Here is a 12,985-nt window from a genome sequence, read left to right on the forward strand (position 1 = left end):
TTGGAAATTTTACATGCATATGCTAATACACTCGCTCTGCTTAGGTGGAGGTGCTCCCTGTAGCATCGCTGATTATCGGATTATCTAGAAGACAGTGCATTTTTAATTTAGCTCCGTTTTTTATAAGCTGTGCTAATAAAATCTGCACCCCACAGAAACCCCCTGCTCATTAGCTATTATCCAGCCTCAGGCAGCACAAGTCTGTTTACATTACAAATAAAAGATAAAATATGCTCATTGCCAGCTTCCCCCTTCCCGAGGGACACTTGTCATGAATCTATCCTGCAAAACTATCTCTTCACTACTCTCCCCTGACTTCCCCTTGCCCCAGGACACTTTGCCTTCATTTATCTCTTTCGGACTTAACAAACCACTACAACTACCTTAGATCAATTTCTCAAATCACAGTTTAATTATTTAGAAGGAAGTGAGCTTTTGCTCTCCATTAAAACAACAATCCCTACCCCCAAGGAACAACATTAAATCATTGTTTAATCCTTATTACTGCCTTAGGCCTCCCTTGGTACTGCAGTGTTGTTGAAACTTCATTTCAATATTTACCACTTAGATCACTTAAGGGCTGTCAGCTTTAATAAAATTTTATCAATTGGATACTTATATTATTCAGAGTTTCATAAAAATAACAAGACCTGCCTTGGTATTTCACTCATATATGGGCTAATTCCTTTGACTGCTAAGGGATTTCATTTTATTAGCATTTAAACATAATGTGAGTGATTTTTTAAACTGATATATATTGCATAAAGTTAGTAAACAACATCATACTAAGTTACATGAATTTTAATGTATGAACCACTAAGCTTACAACTACAATACATACAAATAAACCAACAAGGCAGATTTCACTGTGCAGTCTCTTAAAAAGTCTGATCTTTAAAGGGATTTGTCTACCTCAAACCTTCTCTGCAGAGTATAGGCTAGTGACAACTCTCTGTGGTAGGTACGCAATAAAGATATCCCAGATTCTTGGTTTGCAGAGTTTTGCTGTCAAAGAATATGTTAAGACTTCCCATAGTCAATAAAACAAAGCACAACTTGACAGGAAATGCACCAGCTCAATCAATAGGCTAATAGTAATACAGTTTGACTTCATATTACCTCTCAGATGAGGGAGTGAACAATACAGTGTCTGAAAAAGACATTTCCAGAGACTTTTGCTATTTAGTTGTACTGACCTAAGTAGGACTAGCCAATTTCTGTGCACTGTTCCAAGTCCTTCTTGGTCAAGAGAGATTCCTGGAATCATCCAGTTACAACTACAGCCCAAGCTTTTCCTGAATTTCTCTGGCAAGTGTGCAGTTTGTCGCTGGATCACTAACAATACCATGACCTGTTTAAAGCTAGAAGCTACAATTACTGCAGTCTCAGGTCTGCAATTGGCTCCTATAAACCCCCATCATACCACAAGTCCATAGGACAGATCCTGCTTTGGACTGGTATTACTGGCAGATTAAGTGCTATGTTTTTGAGACTATCAACTTTGCAAAGACTTCTCAGACACAACATCTTCATCATATAGTAGAACTGTATTCTTTCTGTTAGAAAAAGGGACAAGCTTTTCCTCAAGTGGATGTGTATTTATACTTCAGAGGTAAGGATACTGCACTTTATGTTAAGAATAATTAATGCATTGCAAGTCTGAGAAATTTGCACAAAAGGCATAACAAACACATAAAACACTTCTATGGAAGAGACAAAAAATCTACATGCTTTTAAAAAGTTTTGGGTTTTCTTAAAATAAGGTATGAAAGACCAACTAACATTCTCAGGAGTATTCATGTCTATCCATTCTGTCTTTGCCTGAAAACATCTCCCATTCCTCATCCCACACTTCCTTTTAGACTTATCTCTCCTTACCATCCTGATGAGCACCCTCTTAGCCCTATTTTAATAGATTTTCTCTCTTCTAGCAGCAGGTTTTCTTCTTTTTTCCTCTGTTTTTAAATTTTTTACCTCTGTCAAAGCTCTTGAAAATATTTAAGGACTTGTTTCTTGCACATAATTTTGGTTCTTCCATCAGTTTTAAACCTCTCTGACCACAGAGCCTATGTATTCATAGATTCTAGGCAAAACTTTGAAAACAGAAAAAAAAGGTAGAGAAGTTAGAAGATCCTGGCTCAATCTAAATAATGAATCATACACTGAGGATGTTGAGTGTGAAAATGTCAATTGTTTAGAGGTCTGGGTTCTGTTAAGTCACTTTTGGATATAGGATTCTTGACAGTTTTCCTATACGTAGTCAGATATTATTCAGAAATTGTATGAAACAGGACCAGATTGAATGTGAAAAATGTCCTCCTCCTCTAGAATAACAACAGGTATTGAATTTTAAATTGAGACTTGGCCACCCTGCTCTAAACTGTATTCACTTTGGAATACAGACTATGGTGCCAAAGTCAACTGACTGTTTGCAAATCCTCTACCACTACTTAGCTCCTGTGAGCAAGACTGTATTTTCATTTTAAAAGTGATGAGAAAAGTAAATTTAAACAGAAAACAAGGAACTTCTTGAATTACACTTCAAATTCAGCATAATTTCCAAAACAAACTTTGCCAGTGATAAGTGATCAACACTGATACATGCATACATTTTACACTCATGTGCAGGCTTTCAGTACCTTGTAAAAAAAGGTGATTTCAATTTCTAAAATGATAAGGAAACAATGCTTGGAAAACTTCACTTGTTTAGCTTTGATGGCAGGGTGAGTTAGCACCCATGATCATTTACAAAAGGAGAGTCACAGCTGCACAATTCCTGTTGATGCTGGTGGAAATTCTGCCATCAGCTTTAACTGGAGCCAGGTTGCACCTATAAATCGTTTGGATGTTTATTACCACTTATTTTTAATGCAGTAATAGGACAAGGTTTGAGTTGTAGACCAGGACCCTCAACATACTTACACAAATTCAACAAAGTCAAAGAACTTCCAGTCTACAAATAAGCCATAACAAGGCAACTGAGGGTCACAACCAAGACTGGTGTAATACGCAGTGGTCGTAGTAACCCAGCTGCCTAGGGCTTGATTATAATTAAAAGACACCAAGAAAGGCTTAATTTTAAGTGGAGCCCAATAATTAACATTGAAGTTGAAAGAGTAGTAAAGCAGGGAGCATGACAATTAAACATGCCTGAGAATATAAATATATGGATATGAAGTGCAGAGTGAATGTTGCCAATTTTCAAGTCAATTTTCCTAGTGAAAGCTCTAGTGGGGCAGACAAAAAACAGAGCTTATAAAAGAACCTGGTTGCAACCTTAGCCACAGAGTCTTGACCACAGCTCCATAATAAAATTACTAGTATATTAAGCATGTGAATGTGGGGTGATACAGAAAAGAAGATGGGGCCCCCATGGCTGGCTGGCAAGCCAACTGTGATTTTAACTAAAAGCAGATGGTTTTCAAGAACGAATAGGTGCAACTTGCTCTTTTATGCAAGTCACGCTCAATTCACAACCATTTTCTTAGATGTACACCTTCAGCACAGGAGTTCATGTGGCCTAAATTGAATGTAATAATCCAGATGGGAGTATAGCGATTCTGCATCCTTTCAACTAGAGGGTCATGTTACGCAGCTCTCCTATTTAAAAGCATATAAAAAAGCAAGCTATTCAGTATGCAGCTGAGAGTGCAAGGGCTTTAATCTTTACATTATCCATATGAACGCACTTTCTATTTTTGTTCATTGTGCCACACAAACCTAATTGCTGTTGCTTTAGAACCAGCAACCCCTAAAGGGCAACAATAACCTCAGGCTTTGGTAACATCAACTTTTACTTTTTGGTCATCAGTTCTAACTTAACCCAGGTCAACCATAGCTGAAAGCTGTTGCCAGCTGGTGGTGTATGTAAAGCCAGTGGTCTGAATCCACCTGCACATATAAAATAAAGACAAAGGAATGCCCACAAACAGAAGCACAATTAGTTGGCTGAACTGCAGTGTGAGCAGGGAAATTGAACTGTATTTGTGTCTAAGGAGGATCACTCTATGCAGATGTGGATTGAAGAGCTGCACTCATTCACTAAAATATTTATTTAGGAAAGGACTCCAAACTCATCCCCTTACTAAAGGGCTCCAACAACACCACTGAGTGGTGACTTTAATTCATCAACTACTACTTTCTTAAGGAGATCTGTGATTTTTAAAGCACTTTTTAATCATTTCATGTGAAATCTACTTGATGAATTGATAGGTTTTAAGAGCTGTCTTCAGGAGGATGGATGGAAAGCTGGATAATCCTTTCTGTTCGCTAGCCTCCCACTTTTCACTTTATCCTCCTGAGCTAGACTGAAATATGCCACATTGCATGAGCTGTTACCTTATGGAGCTTCTTACTCACAGAATGTATCTTTTGTTACATATGGAGGTGTTGATCCCCAGGTAATCAACAGTTGAATTAGTTCATAATGAAGACGAAAGACTCCCTGGCTTATGTTGTTCCTGAGTGTCATAGGTTTTCTTGTTTTATTTTACTCAAAGAACTATGGGGTGTTAACAACTTCTGCAATAAATCAAATAAAAGTAATAGAAAACAAGGGCTACCAGTAGCTCCATCCTGGGTTTTGCTAGCGTTAGGAAAGGCAGCTTGGCATCATCACAGGCACATTGTTAGACACAGGAATATAAAAGAAGCACAGGAACTTTTACCCTGGTGTCTCCTGAACCTGTCTTCTCATCTAAATGTATCCAACCATTCAAGTATGTTACCTTATCCCCTTCCCATGACAAGCAACTGCACAGCTCTGGAGAGTCAAAGAGATCATTTGGGTAATCGGAAAATAGTTTACCCAGGGTAAAACTGTTGCCTCATAAGTCTTCCATGCCTGTGAATCAATTAAAACTTGTGACTGATTACAACAGCCCAGAATGGATACTATTCATTCAATTAAAATAGAAGAAAATGTTTATAACTCTATGTTCAACAGTTCGACATAAATTTACTAAAAAGATGAGAGTTAACCAGCTCTGCTGTCCCTTACAGAATAACTTATCATTTTTACTTGAAAATTATACCAATTCTATAATTTTAATAAAACTTGCACATCACTTTTTTTTCCTCCCCAGCATTCATTCAAGAATGGAAATCAAAGCCATACACATGGAAATCCGAGGTACAAAGAAATTGGCTGAACCCACCAAAGTTACCCAAGAACGGTTTGAGCCTCAGCCTGCTTAGTCAAATCTCTGCCTCACCATCTTCTCAACTTGGAAATGCTTTCTACACTTTTTACAGTTAGCACTGAACCATCTATTCTCCAAACCAAGTGTACACTGAGTCTACCCATTGACTTCCAAGTGGATTGACTCTTTTTTTTTCATTCCTCCGTACTTGACAGCCAACTGATCACAAATAAAATAATATTGTATGATTCCTGCTGCATTTAGGAAACAGTACAAGTGCACAGTGTCCTTACTGTCCAATCCAACACTAATCAGCAGTGCAAAGATGCAAAACAATGCCTTTAAAGTGATGTTTCTCTTTGGTTACTCATTTCAGGTTCAGATCTGAAGAAACAACTCTTCAGTCACTGCAGGAATCAGATTTCCCAATTTGAAAAGAATGAGAGACACAGTACAGGACTAAGGACTCTAGGCAGTGACTCACATTTAAACAATTACCCCATGAAGATGGTCCTATATTTCATTTCCACATGAAAGAAATGTTCTATCTGGATCAGTCTTCATCTAAAAGGCAGGCAACTATCAAATGCAATGCAATTTTTTATTATAAAGTGATCAAAATAAAACAAGGGAAAGACAACTCAAAATGCACAAACCAAAATCTATTTATGTTATTTGGAAACACTGTGGATTTGTCAGTTACTCTAGAAGAATGTTATGAAGATATAATTAAACTCCAAAATCAAATAACTTTTTTTTTCTCTCATCTATAGGCTGTTTTATAACAAGGTATATTAGGAATACTTACCTTACTTGTATGATAAAAAAATCCTGTTTACTTTTATTATCAAGCATCATATTAAGAACCCCAGCCTGCAAGTGCCACTCTACCTTTTAAAGAAACTAATTGCAAGCCACTTTCAATATTTCTTCTGTTTTTAATTTAATACCCTCAGAGATAGATAATTGGGCTGGAAGGGAGAGTATTCACTGAAGTCATGAATTTGCTGTATAAATACAAACAAGAAGGAAAGCTAATATAGTAAGGGACTGTGGGATTAATTTTAAAATGGTCTGATTAGTGGATTGCTGCCCGTCAATAATTGCCTTAGATTTTCCCAAGGCCCCATCTTTATTGGAGTCTGGCAAGTGCATCTGCCCACAGATTCCATCAATCAGGCCTTGCAGCTGGGAGGGTCTTCAGAGAGAGCACAATTGTAAGTCTGTTGGGGCGAGTTGTTAGACAAAGCAATATATACCAGGCATGATGAACAGCCAATCTTCGTTGCATTGATAACATTTTACTTACCAAAATCTTCCTATTTCATTAGTATAAGCTCCTTCAAGAATTATTTTTAGTGTTCAGCTGAGTTTGAATAAAAAAAATAACAAAGGTGTTTCTTCAGGATACCACAAGAACACTGCACACGCCTAAATAACACAGTACACTTTTGTCTCTTGCCTCCCCTCTCTCCCTTTTCTAAATTTTTGCTGCTGAGATGAGCTTTGCTCTCTCAGGATGCTATAAAGAGAACTATGGAAGCATGCAACATCGAAATTTTGCAAGTGTTAAAGCCACTGGGTGAATAAAAGAAAAATTTAGAAAAGTCACCCAGAGAGTCTGGAGTAGATGTTACTAAGGTGCACCTTCATTTAATTAATTATTTAAATGAGTAATTTCCATAAATAGTTCTAATTAAAGCAAAGCCTAAAACTTTGTTTTCTGCACCAGTAGAAAACTATGAACCTGCACCCTCAACCAAATGAAACACGAACAAGTATTACTCGGCATGTTGATCTGCAGAGTGAAGTTCTGCTGACCAAAGCCATCCTATAGTTAAAATCACCAAAATATACTTTTTTAAACCTCTGTATATCTTACTATGTCTATTCCTAGGCATATTTATATTTGCCTTGCCAGCAATTAGCCATAAATATACAAAACAGATTAAGCTATGAACATCATTTACCAACAGAAATTAAATAATGGAACAAAAGATGCCACACATATTTATACTTTTGTTCTGCAATGAATATATTGGACATTAATTTTCAGCTACATTATACACTTTTTGTAGCCATCAAAATACAAAGGAGCTCCTTGAATGCTGTGATTACTTACATGTAATACAAAGTCCGCCTCCAAAGTCAGGCTCCCCCATTTTATTATGACCAGCAAAGCTTCAGTTTGAAATCCAGACCAACAACATTAATGTTGTAGTTAACACTACTTTTATAGCCCACACCATTAGCTCCTGTGGATTTGATAAGGAAGCTGATATTACCAAAACAGAGCATCACCTGTACTGAGACTTACCACCTTTATGGAAATTCCATTTGAACAGTGACACTCAACATTTAGGTCCTACTGAAATCTCAGTTCACTAACAGTGGGTCTACATTTGGTTAGGGGTCTCCCCATTTATTTCCTTTTTGATACACAGAATACCATCATTAGCTTCTGTTGGGTACCATTGCAAAAGGGGTTTTAAAAAGGGACTCAATGAGCTTATGAAAGGGATCTTATAATGAGATGCCTGTGATAGAATGGGATTGAACCCACTGGAACTGGACTTAGTCCTACCTTCTGCTCCTATGCAGTTTTTAGTTTCTTGTTTTAAGAACCACCCAGGAGACGACATAACATCTCTGGAAGATCTTCCTTCAGGTTGCAAGGGGCCTAGAGAAAATATCATCCATATACTTATTCTTGGCTTTTTATAGCTATGCTATGGATAGGCACACCACCATTGCCTTGCCTGAGATGAGGTAATCATATAACATTTCTCCTGTGGAACCCACGCCTTGTTTCATGCAGTGGAAGAGCATTCCAAAGGACATGCATAAACTCTTCCCAAATTTCAGGTGACTGATTTGTCAGTTTAAGCCCTGATCCTTTATTACCTTTTTCCTTGTTTAAAGATCATACAATATCAAGAAGTTCTCCTTGAATAGACAGACAGTTTGTGGAGTGCTACGCCTTCCCCACACAGTTGTGATCCCATAACCACCAAATCAGTTAATACCATAACTGTCACCCTGATTATAAGGGAAGTGTTCTAGTATTTCTCACAACAAACCCAGATACAAGTTACATTAAAAGGACACAGAACACATGCTGAAATAATGAAATTGTACTTACACTTGAAAATAAACCTCTGCAGTGCTCTGGTTTGCCCAGAAGTGAATAACTCACTACAGATTAGAGAGGGAAAAAAAAAAGGGAAAAAAAGAGAAATAATGATAAATCAGTGATATTCTGTTCAACAAAGACAAGAGAGAAGACCTGAAGAAGCCACTCCTCTCCTAATTGGAAAAGAAGCATAACTGTTTCAGAAGGTTTTAACTGTGGGCAACCTTGGTATTGGAGATGAGCTGAAGCTCCACTCCCATAGGTTGGATTTTTTTTATTGTTGTTTTGCTGGTCTCCAAAAAGGGCCACATTGTCACTGGTCCACTCGAGTCTGCAAGCAATGGAAGGCATACAAAGTGACACTGGTCCTCCAAGAAACACACTACTGCAACTTGATCCAAGTGAGAAGCTTAATACTCTGAAATGTGGGAAACAGATTGCAACAGAGACTGTTAAGGATTTCCTACTGCCAAGGCAGACATTTTCCTTTCCTGTCATTTTGAATGACACAAAATTCACTTTCTAAGCTTTATGAATGACACAAAATTTGAAATTAATTTTATAAGCTTTACTACCTGCTTTTCCTTTCCATGAAGAGTGCCCACATATCATCTCACACAAAAAACTAAGACTCCATCAACAGCAAACATTGAATGATGCTTCTTTCAGCTCCTACATTATCAGTCATTTTGTGTCCCAGAAAACAAAAGGTCTCATAAAACATATTGAAGATTAACATGCCTGGCCTACTGTGGATCAATTCTAAACTAGGCAGTCCATAAGAGACAGTACCCTGACAACAGGCTCAAATTTAAAACCAGGTAACTATCTCAACTATAGAGCATACCAGGAAAGATGGTCTTTCAGGTAAGCAAAGATTCAGTTTCTACAGACGTAACGAGCATGTGCTTACATAAAGAGTTAAACACCAGTGCAGATTTTAAATTACTGATGCTGTGCACTCTTATAAAAAGAAATTCAACCCAGTATACAAATAGCTGGATTTCCTGCTATTTTCAGCTTTTGATTGGTTCTGCATCTCCCCTCCCACGCACTAAAGATAACCACAGAGTAATTTCAAGTGATCAAATAAAGCTTTGATAAGCTGGTCTTTCAAGGACTCTTTCTGCTGAGTATAACTGAGCACATACTTTGTGTTTCTCCACTTGAAGCCAGTCAGTTCCATACTACATTTTAGTAGCAATATGCACTGATATGAAATATGCAATTTCCATAAGCTATAACAAATACTTATACCTAGTTTTTTATCTTCATGTGAGGTACAGGAAGCAGGAGACAACTAGGGTCAGATTCTATTACTACTACATTACCATTACATTACTACCATTTGCATTTCATCATCTTAAATCCATTCCCATAAGACCATTCACTTCTTCAGGATGTTCTTCCCCAAATCCCTCCATTTCCTTCCATTTCCCCTTTCCTGCCCCTCCCTCTCCTCATCACACAAAAAAGCAGCAACAGTGCCAATATACAGCCTCTGGTATGTGGCAGTTTCCGCTCTCTGCCAAGCTATTCCACGCATTTAATTCTGAGGTGAAAATACTTTCCTAAGATTTCACTTCTATTTGGTCTTTGTAAATGACCCCCAAGCATAACAGTTCCTCTCATGACATTTCCACATACCTCATTGTGAGTCACATGCAAAAAAATTCACTGCTTGACCACAAAGGCAGACATAGTCTTTACTAGAAACATGACTGCTGATGAGATATGAAAATTCAAAACTCCAGTTTAGCTGACTGCATAGTGAAAACACTTTCCATTTAGTAACATACAAGTGTAGTAGGATAAATGGATCTGTAAGATAAGGATAAAATAACACTTTGACTAACTTTTCTGAGGTGGTGATCTCCTCATTACTTGTTCAAGACAAACATCTCCATAATTAAAAGCCTGAACTCAACCAGATTTAATAAAGCTAAAGAAACCATGGGGATCCTCAGTTTACTAAATGTTCCTTTCTTTGTTGTTTCTTCTAGAGAATAACAAGAGAGGGAGACAAAACAAACAAATATAAATAATAATTAATTGGACTGCTCTGTTGAACACATCTTAATCTTCTTCAGTTCCAGAAGCTGAATAAAGTAAAAGCTCTAACTAGTGAAACAAGGGGCAAGGCAGCCAATTTCAAAAGCTTGCTATCCCCTAGTCAGGGAGAGAGAGCAGGTAAGAGGAAATTTAAGTGCTTTACCCTGAACTTTTGGTTAGGTTTAAAATTCCCAGTGGGATTCCTTGTGCTCTGGGCAAGGCCACCAGCCCTCTCTCATTTCCATATAGTGGAGAATCTCTTAGGATTCTTGATGCAGCTAGAAGACGCCCACAGGAGACCTAATAGTTATAGGAACAGCATGAAACACAATAGACCTGATTAAGAGCAGCAATCCCCATTGTGCAAGCCCACACAGAAGCAATACTCCAGCACTGGTCCCTCCCAAACTGAAGATTTACAACTGTTATTTCCAAGTTGCAGAAGCTGTAGTTAAGTTTGTGGTGCAACACATAGACTCCTTACGATTTGCTATTCAATACTCTAGGTCTCTACAGATTGTTATCAGTTGCAGAAAAGTTTTACGAGAAGAGGTTGACCTGTTACAAGTGACTTATATCCATCTGAAAAAATAGCCAACCAAAGTTCCAACACGGATTTGATGGTCAGGTCCTAGGAACAGTTGTGAAAAAGCAGCACGTTCCAACAGCTCCCTCTCAGGAGGTACCTGTAGCCAGCATACAGTTGCAAAATCCACCAGAGGAACCATTTGGAGGCTAAACTGGAAACAGGCAACCAAAATTCTCTAAAACTAGTCACTGAGGTTTGCTGTAAGAAATGCAGACACATCATTTACTTGTGAAGCTCTCTAGAGTTTGGATTCACAAGGATTTCTCAAAATGAAACACTTCTAAACAGTTACAGCTTCTACATGCCCAAGAGGAGGGTGAGGAACAGTTGGGACCAGTAAACCAAGGTGCTTTCAAACCTTTAGGTGATCTCTAATTGGGAGGAGTGGAATTACTGACTTCTAGCTTTTGCATACCCCTGAGGACACACCAGCTCCCTCATAGCTCTTTAGGAAACCTTGAACAAAAGAGAGTAAGGGGGACTGGCAAAAGCAAGTGGTTCCATCCACAGTCTTACAGGACTGATAATTTTGAAGTTGGATGTCCTTAAGCAAAGCTAAGTAGCTACATAAATTACCCTCAGGAAGGCTAGAAAAGCAAGGTGCTATTCAGGCTGAACCAAGAACTCACTCAGCACTCACCTCACAGTGGGTAAGGCCCCTTATATAAAGCTCTGAAATTAAGCAAATATGATTCATGTTTGGTTTCTAGCTTCCAGGCACAGTTTCTAAGTGTATTTGTTGTTAAATAAATACAGACACCAAGTTCAAGATGCACTACCACAAAGCTGTTAGATTATTTGTTCTCCTGAATTATGCATTACTTTCACCTGGTATGCAGTTTTGCTAATGCAAGTACCCCATAAAGCCCCAAATTCCAGCATGTCTATATGCCATATGGACAAGCTTCTCCAACCGTCTGCTCCTCATGGAAATTCTATTTGTTTTCCTATTGATTTTATTATGTTTAACAGCATACTAAATCATTCCTGAGGTTGACAACTTTCTGGAAAATTGATATATGCTGTCTAAAACTGCCTGAGGCAGGAATAAAACCAAAACAAATGGCTTCTTTTAAACTCTTGATTTGCATTACTACAGCCAGGCATGCAAGTGCCATCTTGCTTAGTAGAAGAATTCTTCTCCTTTGTGTACTATCTGAAGCACAGGAAATCTTTAGAAGTTCTTCTTATGGGTGTGCATATTAGGGGAAGGTGATTGCAAAATACCAGACTATTTGAGTGAGGGTGGGACTAAAAAAGCAGATTGTCATCCAAGATCAATGGGTGGATTTTCTCTCTGGGGAGAGGTGGAACTATGTGTAGATGCCTTGGAATCTACAGCTTAAGGCAAAAGTAGAATTTTTAATGAGACTTAAAGACTCATATTTAATTCTTCTCCCAAGACACTGTACTTTAAAGCAATTAAGTAAGATCAGGATGAAGCAGGGGGTTGTTTGTTTTAAAATTTTGAAAGCATCACCATCAAACAGTACAGAATTTGTTTCAAAGACTGGACTTCATCTCAAATGAGAAAAAATTTCTTGGTTCAGAAACTAAAGGGGAAGATGAATTAGAGAAAGCAGTTTTGATGCTTTGATGTCAGAAATCTGAACACCACAATAATTCAAGAGGAAAATCGATTAAGAAGAAATAATTTTTAAATCTCCAAAGGTCTGAAAAAAACTAAGAAGGTCATATGCACACATTTTCATCTCTGTTAGACTCCCATTAGGCTGTTTTAAGTGCTCTGTTCTGGTAAAAAAAAGAAAGAAATTGCAATGGAAAAATATTTTTGTGGGAAGTAGTTAAGGCACTGTACTGACAAATAATGACACTACATTTGCGGAGCTGCAGACATTTAAGACATATGACATGAAGTCATATACTTCCCATTTTGGTGTGATTAAACAAATCAAAGAAATGGAGATGATATTTTCCTACAGCGCCTGTGATGACAGAGAATAAGCTCCTGTGTTCCACTATGGAGAAACCAAACTACACATGAGTATGCACATTGAATTGTGAATAAGAAAGAAACCTCCTGTGAGTTAACAGGGAGAAAAATAGTCT

Source organism: Chiroxiphia lanceolata, chromosome 3, assembly GCF_009829145.1.
Source record: "Chiroxiphia lanceolata isolate bChiLan1 chromosome 3, bChiLan1.pri, whole genome shotgun sequence".
Classification (NCBI taxonomy): Eukaryota; Metazoa; Chordata; class Aves; order Passeriformes; family Pipridae; genus Chiroxiphia; species Chiroxiphia lanceolata.